We start from the raw sequence: 12,317 nt of genomic DNA, 5'->3' as shown, positions 1-12,317 counted from the left end.
TGCTGAAAGATACTTAGACATACTCAGAGATGAAGTACCAGTGCATCAAAGTAAAAACAGTGTAAGTTGAAGTCAGGCAGATGCAGTCAAAAGTTGGATACTGGGTATATTTTAATCCTGCAAAGTTAGTTTGCCTCTTGCAGATTTTTTAATCAATGCAACTTGTTGAATTTCTGTTGATTTATGAAAGCCTGTGTATGAGGCGAATCAAATGTAACAAGGCTATGTGGGACATGATGCAGTAACATGATGTGATCTGATTTTCTTTTGTGCTAGATTTTCAAAAATGTGAAGTCAGACTATAGAAAAAGGTGCACAAAGAGGATGGGTAGTTAAAAGGTGCTAAGCAAAAAACCAAATAGTTGCACAGACTAACTTCTTCAACTTTTGTGTAATCCTATCTAATCTGCTTAAATAAATAAATAAATAAATACATTTTTACTGTTATGGGCCTCAGCTGTAATAACGGGGATTCTTTGCCATAGAGTATGCTGTGATTTAAAAGCTTATTGCGAAATCTCTCTGATAAATGTGCAGCACTTCCTTCTGAAATGGAAATTCTCATTTAAAGTACCTTAAAAGTCTACTACAGTGAATATACTTCACTGAACTTTACTGTTTGCTCCCTGAGATAAAATCTCTGCTTCCAAATCAAAGACTTCCCGACTTGGCAGCAGCACCTTAATGACTCCCATCTGGAGCCGGAGGAAGGCACATCACGACCTTCTCCCTCCTCGTTTCATATGGAAAGCAGTGCGGCGAGGCCACAGCGAGACAAGCTGCATGCTAAACAGTCACCGTCCTCATTATTCAGAGCTCGGAGAAGCCTCACTGGGTCATGAATGGGTGGATAAAGTTATCTCCTATCTGCCGATATGGAGTGAATATGTACCTCCTCCCCTTATTATGCTGCACATGTTTTCAGATTTTCCTTGCCTGCTGCAGAGAGATGTTCTCATAAGTGAGCTGTCCTCCAGTTTACAGTGCGTGAAGAGTCTTTTATCTGCTGCCCAGGATGTTTAAATGACTAGAAGAGATGCTGAAAGAAGTAAAGTAAACGCATGTTCTCGCAGGCGCTGAAGCCTGTAACAGTGTTTTCAGACACCATTCAAACGGCTCTTTTGTGGAGCTAAAAGCGGAGCTACAGTATGTTGTGTTATGTAACAACCCTGGAGGTGGATGACTGGGAGGAAGCAGCAGGGAAATCGGGTCTTTTTTACATTTGGGACTTGCGTGATTCATTCCTGCCTCCCACACGTGTAAAATCATGCAGGAAATAAGTTTTGAAGTATTATCTCTGACACTTGGCTGCCTTCTCGGTTTCCCAGCTCAAGGTTGGATGACTTATTAATGGATTACCTAATGGAGCAAAAACTGCAGACAGTCAGGTTCTTCTTCTTCCACTTTAATGTGCTGTTTTCACACTATTAAGATAATGGCAAGAAAAGTAGCCTAACCTGAAATACATACATAGACTGTATACAAATGATGTACGTAACCACTGTGACATAGTATTCTGGTTTGTGGACTACCGACATGAGGAGACCAGTTTGTTCTTTATTTCTTTGTTGAAGATGCTATGAGGTGGGTAATTAGACCAAAACAGGTTGTTTTTATACATTTTACAAGACAAAGTTAGAGAAGCGAGCGCGAAATGGTTTGGATAGGGCAGTGGATTGATTGGACAAATGATGGATCAAACTTCAATTTTTGTGTTTAAATCTGTTATTTAAACAGGTTTAAATGCAAACATGACGTAGAAATCACAAATCACAAAAATTGCTAGTTTAGAATAAGAAAAACATATCATGCAAACTTGGTGCAGCTTTCTTTTTCTTTCAGCATCTCTCTTAAAGGGTGAATCAGTGAGAATCATCTGTCTCCAACTCACTCTCACTAACATCTTCCTCTGTCACAACGACCCTCTGCATGCCCTCCTTCACATCATCCAAGTTTTCCTCCTTTGCCTCTGCCTGGCAGCTCCATATTCAACATCCTTTGTCCACTATATTTCCTCTGCACATGTCCAAACCATCTCAACCTTGCGTTTTTAACTTTGTCTCCAAACTGCTCAACCTTGATGATAGCCTCCCTCTTTATTTCTGGACTGCATGAGACAAAGTGAAAGATGAAAAGATGGAGACCATTACAGCCTGTACAGCTGTTATCTCACACACAGTTTTCAGATGCTGTTGTTTGTTTATACCTGGCACCTACACTGGTGAAGGCGTAAAGCTGTGAATGTTCTTAATCACACATTTATGTGTTTATAATCACCCAACATGACACATCTGAAAGTCCTATCAGACACATATATCACATAGTTTTGATTTCATCAAACAATATGAAGAATTAAAATCTCTTTGTCAAATGGTGCCTTCACTCTCAGGACAGATGTGAGACTGCAGCCAGCGATGCTCTACACATCTGGACCGGTCTGTGAGGATTGCACTGCAGCACGAGGCCCTCTGTTTGTGTTTACTCTGGCATGTTACTGGCAATGAGCAACGTTTGAGCTGTTTTCTCCTCACTGATGTGTTAGTCTGACGTCACACTCACAGACTGAGAGAGCTGAGAGTCAAACACATGAGTGTTCCCTTATTCATTTCACAAAAGAAATTTGATCCCAGTATTTCTCACACATTACGACTGCTTGACGATGTCAGAAATTATAATCGCAAATATTTTGGTGATTATTTAACTAGACTTTCTAAATGTCAGACATTAGTTGAACTTTTAGGAAAAATCAACATTAGGACTCTTACAGTTAACACATCCTTTAGTCTTAAGAAGTTTACCGAAAGCTTAAAGGATGTTTCATTAATGGCTGTTTTGCGATTTGGCGGTTTTTTCGGCGGGTCCGTTCCAGTGAGCTCCCAGTTCTTCAGATAAATATGACTATTGTCCAGCAAGATTCTTGCTTCCGCTGAGAAACAGACTCTTTTCTCTGCGTCAAAATGGCCCAGGGCAAAGAGTCCAGATGATCCTTCTTCCCCTCCCATGTCAACAGCTGGGGGCGGCGAGCTGAGGCAAGGCTGCTGTCGTGATGAGGGGCTTTGCTTTGAGTCACAGCAGAGCAGAGAGCCCCGGCAGGCGGGGAATCCAAGGCCAGTGACCTGTGGCGCTCCCTGCTTCTGAGTCTCATAGCGTCTGTGAGAAAACGAGTGAACAGATGAATGTGTGACACAGTCAGATGACGGGATAAGGGGAGAGAGGATGTCAAAGTCTTTTAGAAGTAACTGCCTCGGTTTAGTAGAGATTTTAGTAAATAATAAAAAATTGTTTAGCAGATCCTTTTATAGTCTGAGCAACAAGTTCTCAGTGATTTGGATTTGATTCTAAGGATGATGACGACTCCACAGTGTAGTAACTGCATGCAAATTTACATCCAGTGCACTAAAGCTTCACTGCTTTTATGCAATATATTTTAAAAAAGGAGCTGGAGCTGGAGTTTGCTTGTTCTCCACATGCCTGTCTAGTTTCTCTTCCTCACACAGTCCGAAGACATGCATGTTAGGTTGGTGTTAGCCCATGTAGAGCTTTGCTCATTAGTTTTTAGTCAGTCTTTGATCTTAGCTGTCATAAGCCTTTGCTTTATGTCCCAGATTTGATGCGTTTGAAGATGTTGTGCTCAATTATAACAGCTTATTTATACAGTAAATGATCACAGTTCCTTTGTCATTTTAGAGAACAGATGGCTAATTGAGAAATTAGTCAGCAAGTTAAATCAAAGTAATTGTCACCAATGGCCTTAAATGTATCACCAGTTCTGCTTCTTCAGCTGGTGTTTGATTGATATCCCTGATGCATACTGATTCGTGTGTAAAAGACCCTTTCAGCACCCTGATTTTAAAATATCTGGGTCTGCTCTTGCTGCTCTGTCATGAATTAATAAATCTTTATAATTGCAAGGTTTATTAAATTCTTAATGGTATCAAAATCATCTTAAATGCTCTGTGTCACGATGAATCCAGGCGTCGGGCCAGTCTCAGTTCACGACTGTGACGGATAGGGATGGGTACCGGTATCCGGTGCCATTATGGCACCGGTTCTGACATAAACGGTAGTAACAAGACCGAAAAGCAGCGCACATTTCGGTGCTTTATTTTGGTGCTTTTTTTCCTGAGATGTCATACACTTTGGATTCTAGCCAATCATTTTACCTTTGCAAGCGTAGTAGGCAGGTCCAGGTACGTACGTTCTTTTAGAGCAGAGCTACAGATTAAAAATGCCCAAGGCGAAGCGGTCAAAAGTCTGGCTGTACTTCGCAGCAAAATATGCAAACTCAGCAGCCTGCAACAAGTGCTTCAAGCTGATACTGTGCAAAGGAGGTAACACCTCGAATCTGATGAAACACCTGGCGACGTATAGCATTTTGTTAAAAGCCGAGAAATGCACCGTATTTGATAGCTTGGTGCGAGACCTCACACCGGTACATCTACTGCGGGTGTGGTGCCTGTTATCGGACCCGGAGTTAGCAACATCCCCCAAGACCCCGAAGAGTAGAGTCCTGGCCCCTACTAGCCCTGCCAGTGTAGCAGAAATGATGAGGATGATGATGGCAGCAGCAGCCGTTCTTCTCTGCGTGAGTAGCTTAATGTTGTTCGTGTGTAATTTACGTTGAGTACGCTAACCACGTTATTACATTAATGCACGTAAGGTGAACTAGCAAACGTAGTTACATGCGGCTGTCTTCTTGTTTTATGGCAGATACTCCCTTCACCCTGGCCAAAAAGGCTAAAATGACCAAAGAAAAAGAGGGAAACAGCTAAACATGAGAGGTTTTTGGACAAATTTGTGTTTTTTCCATTGTTTAAGCACTGCTTCCAGCCAAGAGTGATACCATATATGCCCTATAGCTGCAGAAAAGGCTAACATTGTTATCTTTTTACAAAAAAAAAGCTAAACATGAGAGGTTTTTGGACAAAGTGTGTGTTCTCCATTCTTTAAGCACCGGTTCGAGCACCGTTTAAGCACCGGCACCGTTTCAAAAGTACCGGTTTGGTACTGGTATCGGATAAAACCTAAACGATACCCATCCCTAGTGACGGATCATCTTTGTGTTTTGCATGCTTGTGTTTCTACGTCTCCAGCTGCTGGAAGGGATTTCTCCGGCATGGTCTTGTTGCTTCTGCTCTATTTCCGACTGACCTCCTTCCATCTTGAATCTGTGTCAGTGGCCTTTCTGCTCAGCCAAGAGTGCTCCTCCCAGAATGGTGAATCCCGGCCAATCGAGGGTGGGGAACGCACCATAATTGTAAAAGGAAAAAAAACAAAAACACTTCGCTGATAACCACCTGCTCCCCGTCAGTTCCATTTCCTAACAAAACCTTAGTTTATTATTAATTTACATCGTCTCTCGTGTATCATATTGTATATTTATGCTCATATGGAAACATGAAGTTCAGTTTAATGACTTCCCTGTGAGAGTCGTACATTAGATCCTTTTCTGCCAGCTTCCCCAGCATTAATGTAAGTTGGTTCTGCTGTTCTAATTTTAAGTCTATGTGCTTGATTCACATGTCAAGAAAGCTCAGTGACGTTTGCTTTCAGCTTTTTTCACCGTCTTGTTAAGGGCAGCAGCTCCGCATGCTGCAGGTAATGAAAATGACAGTGGATTAAGTCAGCACAGAGCAGTAGGTTGGATGCGTGTCTTAATCAGGGATTGCCCCACATTTTGCCCGCTCAAAAACTCAACATCGAGGTGACACACCTGCAGGCTTAATATCCAAATGGTGTCATCAAAAACAGATCTGATGATACACGGGGAAATATGGCTCTATAATTGCATCGTTGCTGCCCTCCTGTTGAGAATGTGCAGCGCTATTAGCTGGAGAGGCTTTTATCTTTTTAAAATGAGACCAGATGAAGAGCTCTTGCATGCTCCAAAGCATCAGGAGGGCAGCCGCAGGAAGGTGGATTATTAAAGGAGAAATATGTCACTGCAAACACAAAAGCAGCAGATAAACACATCTGTAAGACAGAGCTCAGGAGACGGATTGCTTTTGCAGTGCTTGCCGGTGACCTGAGATCACCTTTTTTGCTTTATTGAAGAAAAGCTCAAAGTTGTTTTATTATTACAGAGGGAGCTTGATTTTGTTTTCCTTGTGGTATTAAAAGCTTTGGTCTTAAATTTAAAGTTAAATGTTCTGATGGAGGTCTCTTTATGTTAGGTCTCTTTCACCAGTTCAGACCATTCGGTGAATATAAAGATGGGCAAATTGTAAAAACCGATGATGCCTTCTCACACTGGGAGTTGGATAGCAGTGTTACTGTGAGAGGTGGAGACGTAGTATAGGCCAAATACGAGCACACAGTCCTTGAACTTGACGCAGTGTTGGTGCCGTGGTGGATAAGCCGGAGGGATGCTCTGTTACTCTGTGATTGGATGTGTCGCTGTCAGGCAGCTGATGACGACCTGTGAAAAAGAAAAGGTCACACAGCAGCTGAATGGGTCTCTTTTCAACTTGACTGACTGCTCAAGACTTTATATTTAGTAAAGAAAGAAAGAGAGGAGGGTAATTTGTCAGTCACCTGCCTATTAGCTGGTGACACTGAGGGTGTGGTTTCGCAGTCAGATCTGCCTCTTGCTCGTCACATATTGAATCAAAGGAGAAAGTGAATATTTCACCAACTGAATTACGCGTCAAAGCTACCTGATGGTACAGACCTCAATAGTATATATTTAAAAAGGATAAATATGTGTTCTGATTCTGGTTTTTGATTCTTATTTTTTGGCTACAATGTGGCCCAAATTCTCCTTTGATAGTAAAGGTTGCCAACCCCTCTTGCATACCTAGGTTAGACTATTTCTGCGTCTAAATCCTGAAAGTTAATTGATGATTTGTGTAAATGGAAATGAATCCCTGGTGAAACCTATTTGTGATGCAGAGATGATGTCACCCCTTTTGTGCCTTTTGTGTCGAAGGAGGCCGCTCGTCTGTCCCCCTCATTTCATTTTAATGAAAAGCAAGACGTTTCACACACTGTGCACACAAAGAGCCGTGAAAAGCAGGGCGCCGCATACTGAGTGCTGTGCTAATCTGCTTCTGACGGACATCCCGAGAGATTACAAAGGCCCGGAGCCGCTTGCACGGCCAGGAGAGACCAAGAGCACGGACAGTTTATCAAGTGCAATGAAATCTAATAGCCCGACCTCACGGCTGCTCAGTTCCTCTCAATTCGCTTTCAGATCAGCCGCCCGGTGTTTCCGCAGGTTGAGCGTGCTGCACCGCAGACATTGAATCAGCACTGTGGCAACTAAATGATGGATGAGTTGTAGTAAATTGAGATTAGTATTCCTTGCGCAACCCGTGGCAAAAGCAATGACTAATGCGGGCCAGGAGAGATGGAAAACAAGAGCTGGGCCAGTAAGCACAATATCACACAGACACTGAGCAGCTTTTTATGCTGATAATCCCAGCCTTTGGTCTTACTTCACAGTGTGGGTCAACACAACCTCTCACAACTTGGCATTTGTTTTTTCCCAACAGATTGGATTATGGTAATGGGCGGCGAACATCTGATGCTAATTCTTTTTGGCTGCAGATATCAGATGTTTCGTACAATTTTCAAGAGAAAATCCACTTTTCCCGTGATATGCAGGAAAAGGGATCCAATTTGCCCAGAGACAGTCTGGATCATGTGTTTTGTTCAACTGTTGGCAAAGAGAAAAAACATGACGGGAAACATCCAAAAAAATTAAGGGAAACAGTGAAAACTTATGTAACCTGTGTCACTAGCAATAGAGAAACATGCACTAGTTTCATCTACTCACCTTCAGCTCTTCCTGGGCTTCAGTGTGACTCAGCGCTGTTTGAAATGGACTATAACTTTGAGTTAATATAAATAATCCGGATAACGTTCCTGTTGGATTAATCACACTGAATTCCAGCTGTCGGATGTACTGCAGCACAGGCCGGCGTAATTTGTCAGGACAGCGGTGTGGCTTTTTCTTCCTCTCTTTTCTCATCTGTCTCTTTCTCTCTTTTTTTTGTTGCTTTCACTTCACATTAAAGGAATTAATGGTCTCGTTTGCTTTCCGTCCAGGAGTAAGATGAGAGGATTAGCATCACTTTTGGGTGTCTGTTTAAGCTCAAAGTACGAATGTGTGCCTAGCAGCCAGTTAGCATAAAAACATGCTGCTTTTGTCAGAAGAAACAAACCAAATCCGTTTAATTTCAACTTGGAAGCTCACAGCCTAACACAACTATCGCCAGTTAGTGGGTTGTCTTATTTTGAGTTATTCGAAATTTGACATCTGCTCAGGTCAAGAAATAGCAGTTACACGACAGCTAAATGAAGTTCCTACACGGCAGCATCTGGACAAATTAAGCAAATTAAATATGTCCTAATTAAATGCCGAAATGCTAAACTTTGTGGACCTTTGTAATAACTGGATCTGGTTAACTGTTACCAAACTTTAAGCTAAGCAGCCAGTTTAAGCTGTTTTCTAAGATGTGCTCAGAAATCAAATGTATTTAAAGCCACCTAGCTGGGTGCTGGATTAGCTTACCAGGTTGAGAAGGTGACCTATATGCCATAAGAGAAATGTAGAGGCATGGGTTTGAATCCACTCTGATTTGCTGTATATCATCCCACTGGTCTTTCTCCCAGTTTTTCTGCCCGAACAATATATTTAAAAAAATAAAGAAGTGGACAGACTGAAAAGTAAAAATCTTGAGAAAGGACCATTCAGTTTGTTTAAAATGTGGACAACAGCTCACATTTTTAGATCAACTATGCTGGGGTTCATGGATTGAGCAATTTTAAATGGAAAGACTTAATTAGATTTAAAAAGAAAAAACAGTTTCTGGGGCTTTGTGGAGGAGAAAAGTAGCAAAAGGAGAAATGTTTCTGGAGTTCACTTAGCAGCTGGAAAATTAGTTTAATGAATGCTAAACAGCCACTTTGATTTGAATACACAAAGTCTGCAATAAGGTTGTTTTGCTTTCCAGTGATTCATTGAAATCAGATAAAGCGCTTTTGAATGTGATGCTTCTGTTTGCACAAACCAGAAGATTTTACACTTATTGAACAATTTACAGCAATTTTCCCGAGTTTTTAAATGATTATTCCATCATTTAAAAACCAGGTAGCTATCCAAACCTACCTGGCCCTGTGTTAAAAACTAATTGCACCCCAATCCTAATTACTGGTTGTGTCACCCTTGGCAGCAAGAACTGTAATCAAGTGTTTGTGATAACTGGCAAAGAGTTTTTCACAACACTGATGAGAAATTTTGGCCCAGTGTTCTTTGCAGAATTGCTTAGTCTTGCGACATTTGAGGGTTTTTAAGCAGAAACAACTTGTTTAAGGTCCGGCAAAGCATTTGAATCTAATTTCCGTCTGAACTTTGCAGTGATTGGGCCACTTAAAAACCTTGATTTTGTATTGAGCCATTCAGAGGTGAACTTGGACAAATGGATGTCCCGACATTCTCCTTCAGGATTTTCTGGTTCCATCAATTATGGCGAATTGTTCAGATCCTCACGCAGCAAAGCAACCCCAGACATTCCACTGCCACCACCATGTTTGACCATGATTGATCTTTTTATCAAATGCTGTGTAAAAAGGGTGTAAAAAGTTCAAAGTTTTTCTCATCATTTCACAGAATATTTTACATCATGGATTTTTTTCTTGGTATTCTTTTTTCTTTTTCTTTTTTTTTTAAAGGCCTCCGCTCATGATTGGGCAATACAGATAAATGACAAAAGGTTTGGATGATAAAAATCTGCTTTGCCATCCAAAATTGATCTCTTAATGACAGACAATCAGAAATACCCAACGTCCTCAGCGTGTGGCGGCTGACCTGCTTCGATCTTGTAGCCTGTCGTGCGTCAGCTGTGTTTTTGATATGCTATTTTTTAAAAACTTGCCCTCCAGTGGAAAGCAGCAGCATGTGAGGAGCTGTCCTCTGGGTTTGGCTGTGAGCTTATGGCTCTGCGTCATTTGTCAGCAGACTCACAGAAAGCAGACATGATAACCCATATTAGGGATTTTTACCACCGAATTCTTTACACATAAAATAAGCTTCAGAGAGATTTTAACTGAGGTTTAATAGGACAGATAGAAAGATGTGACTGGAGAGCTTTCTGTGTTTAATGTCATGTCTCTATAATGGCTCCCCTGATGACCTGGCTGCATGGAAAGCCTCCCTGGCTGGGTGGCTTCCAGGTGTGTGAACATCAGCTCACAGCTACATAGGATAATGTTATCGACTGTAGTGGGAATTTCACAGTGCAGCTGTAGCTGTTTGTCGCTACCCGAGGAATGAAAAGTGACTGCACATCCAACGAAAATATGAAGCCGTTACCCCGGCAGTGTGAAAAGTAGATGCAGGAGGAATTCGCTGGGCTTCGACTCGGCTCAGATTTGCAATGCTGAATCACACGTGTACAAGCATCTGTTTTTGATTTGCTCCATCCCTCTCACTCCCTGCCTCATACTCTCCCCTTTCCGTCCTCCCTTGCCTTCCCATGTGTGCGGGGGTAGACTTCTGGTCACGCCTGGACCAGAACAGGGTCTGGGGACGGTTCAGGAAGTGCGTCAGTTTGCTGAAATATTGAAAGCAGGTTCAGCATAAAGGGCAAAACGCTGGGGAGACGATGTGTGTGAGGATGTCGCTGAGTCTTCGGTTATGACACCTAGCTCTGACTCACAACGTAAATCTCTTAAATATCTTCCAGCATTAATAAAACTTAAAAGTCCACCGAGGAGCAAAAGGAGAAGACAGAGTTTTCCTTTTTGCACTCCAGCAAAACTGCTGTGACTGAAGAAACACACTATCAAATCCTTAAAGTGAGGATATATATCATGAATTTTTTGGCTTTGTGTAGATCAGTTGGTTCATTTTCTGTTTGACTAACCTGCAATTATTGTTAAAGATTAATATCAGTTTGTACATGCTCCAGATAGCTTTTCTTCAAATTCTTTAATTCTCACTCGCTTTTGCAACTTTGTACTTTTGTGTTACTCGCAGCAACACTCCACCTCATTGTTAGTCCATTTAAAAAACAAAGTTTCAAAGAGCTGGAAGTAAATAAACGGCAGACAGAAATGAGGCAGGTTGAATCGTCTTACGTTTCACGCGTGCTCAATACATTTTCAGTCGTTTCAGTGTGGATGAACAACTGTTCTGACTCCTGTCAGATTTACTGGCAACAGACGACCTACTAACCCGACTCTGTTGCAGAATTTGTTGTATTACCCACCTAATCTCCAGTCACTAAACCACCAACTGTATCATATTATTTCACTGACCTTTGCTAAACCAACAGCGCAGTCAATCTTTTGCATTCCACTTTACTCATTTTTCATTGTTTTCTCACTGTTTTCCATGTTTGTTTGCGGCTCTCCTCGGAGAGTTGAGTTTGCCGAAGAGGCCAATGAGCCGTGACTTGGCTTCATTTTTTTTTCTCCCCGTTTTCTCACAGAACTGTGTAATTCTGCTCTTTTCTTTCGTCGCTCTGAGTCTGGCAGAGCTGGCAATGCTGCGATTCTCCGGGGGGCCATTTTCAGTGCCTTGTTTCTGCATTGTTAACTGAGCGCAGACAGCTGTCCCACCACGCTGCACTTCGCTGAATTCTCATCTTTGTCTTTGCATACTGGTTGCTGCTGTTGGATTGCGGGTCTGTGTGACTTTTTCACATCTGAAAAGCAGAACAAAGCCTGTACCCTGCCTGCTTTTGTCTATGCTTCCTTGCTGGCAGTGTCATGGTCTGGTTAAGTCACCTCTGATGGTCACCTCAACTTTCAGGTTCATGGGCAGGGTTAGGTTACGAGGGTCCAGAGTGACGTAAGGGGCATGTTGCTGACACGGTGCTTAGGAAACACCTGGGGGAAACCTCGCAGGAAGTGACACCTCTCCTGTTATCTTTGACTGTCTGTCAATAAGCTGATTCTTTTTTTTGTGGATTTCTGGATTAAAACTAATACATCAGACAGCCCAGTTAAAGTCTGTGCAGCCTGAAAAGGATGTGAGCATAAGCCGTATCGAAGCTGCTGTTTCTGTAAGCACCATCTCTCAAGCTTCTAGACAGGAAGGAGCTGAATGCTTCACACGTCTGGTATGTCTTTCTAGTGGAAGCCAAGCTGCATGTTTAACCCACAAAAATGCCGGGAAGACTCCCAGCTCAGCCCTGTCACAGCCGGACACATCACGCCTGTGTAGGGATTTTCACTAGGGGGATTTCAGCTATTTCACCAAAATGTCAGGGTGTTGCACTGTAGGTTTGGCTTTCTGTGAGCTATTCTGTGCTGGTATTTTACTCCGACAGCCTGGTATGCTGCCTAGAAAAAGGCTGAGAGAAGCAGCA

The 12,317-nt window shown here is 42.3% G+C and overlaps 1 protein-coding gene across 3 annotated transcripts in view; it reads left to right on the top strand.

Annotated features, from left to right (window-relative positions):
• Positions 1-12,317, top strand: part of acap3a (ArfGAP with coiled-coil, ankyrin repeat and PH domains 3a) — a 77,306-nt gene that overhangs the window by 990 nt on the left and 63,999 nt on the right. The gene's annotated exons all lie outside the window — the stretch shown is intronic.

The sequence above is a fragment of the Pelmatolapia mariae genome, linkage group LG20 (assembly GCF_036321145.2).
Source record: "Pelmatolapia mariae isolate MD_Pm_ZW linkage group LG20, Pm_UMD_F_2, whole genome shotgun sequence".
Classification (NCBI taxonomy): domain Eukaryota; kingdom Metazoa; phylum Chordata; class Actinopteri; order Cichliformes; family Cichlidae; genus Pelmatolapia; species Pelmatolapia mariae.
Note: the sequence above shows the minus strand (reverse complement) of the source record. Positions and strands in the feature narration are given on the sequence as shown.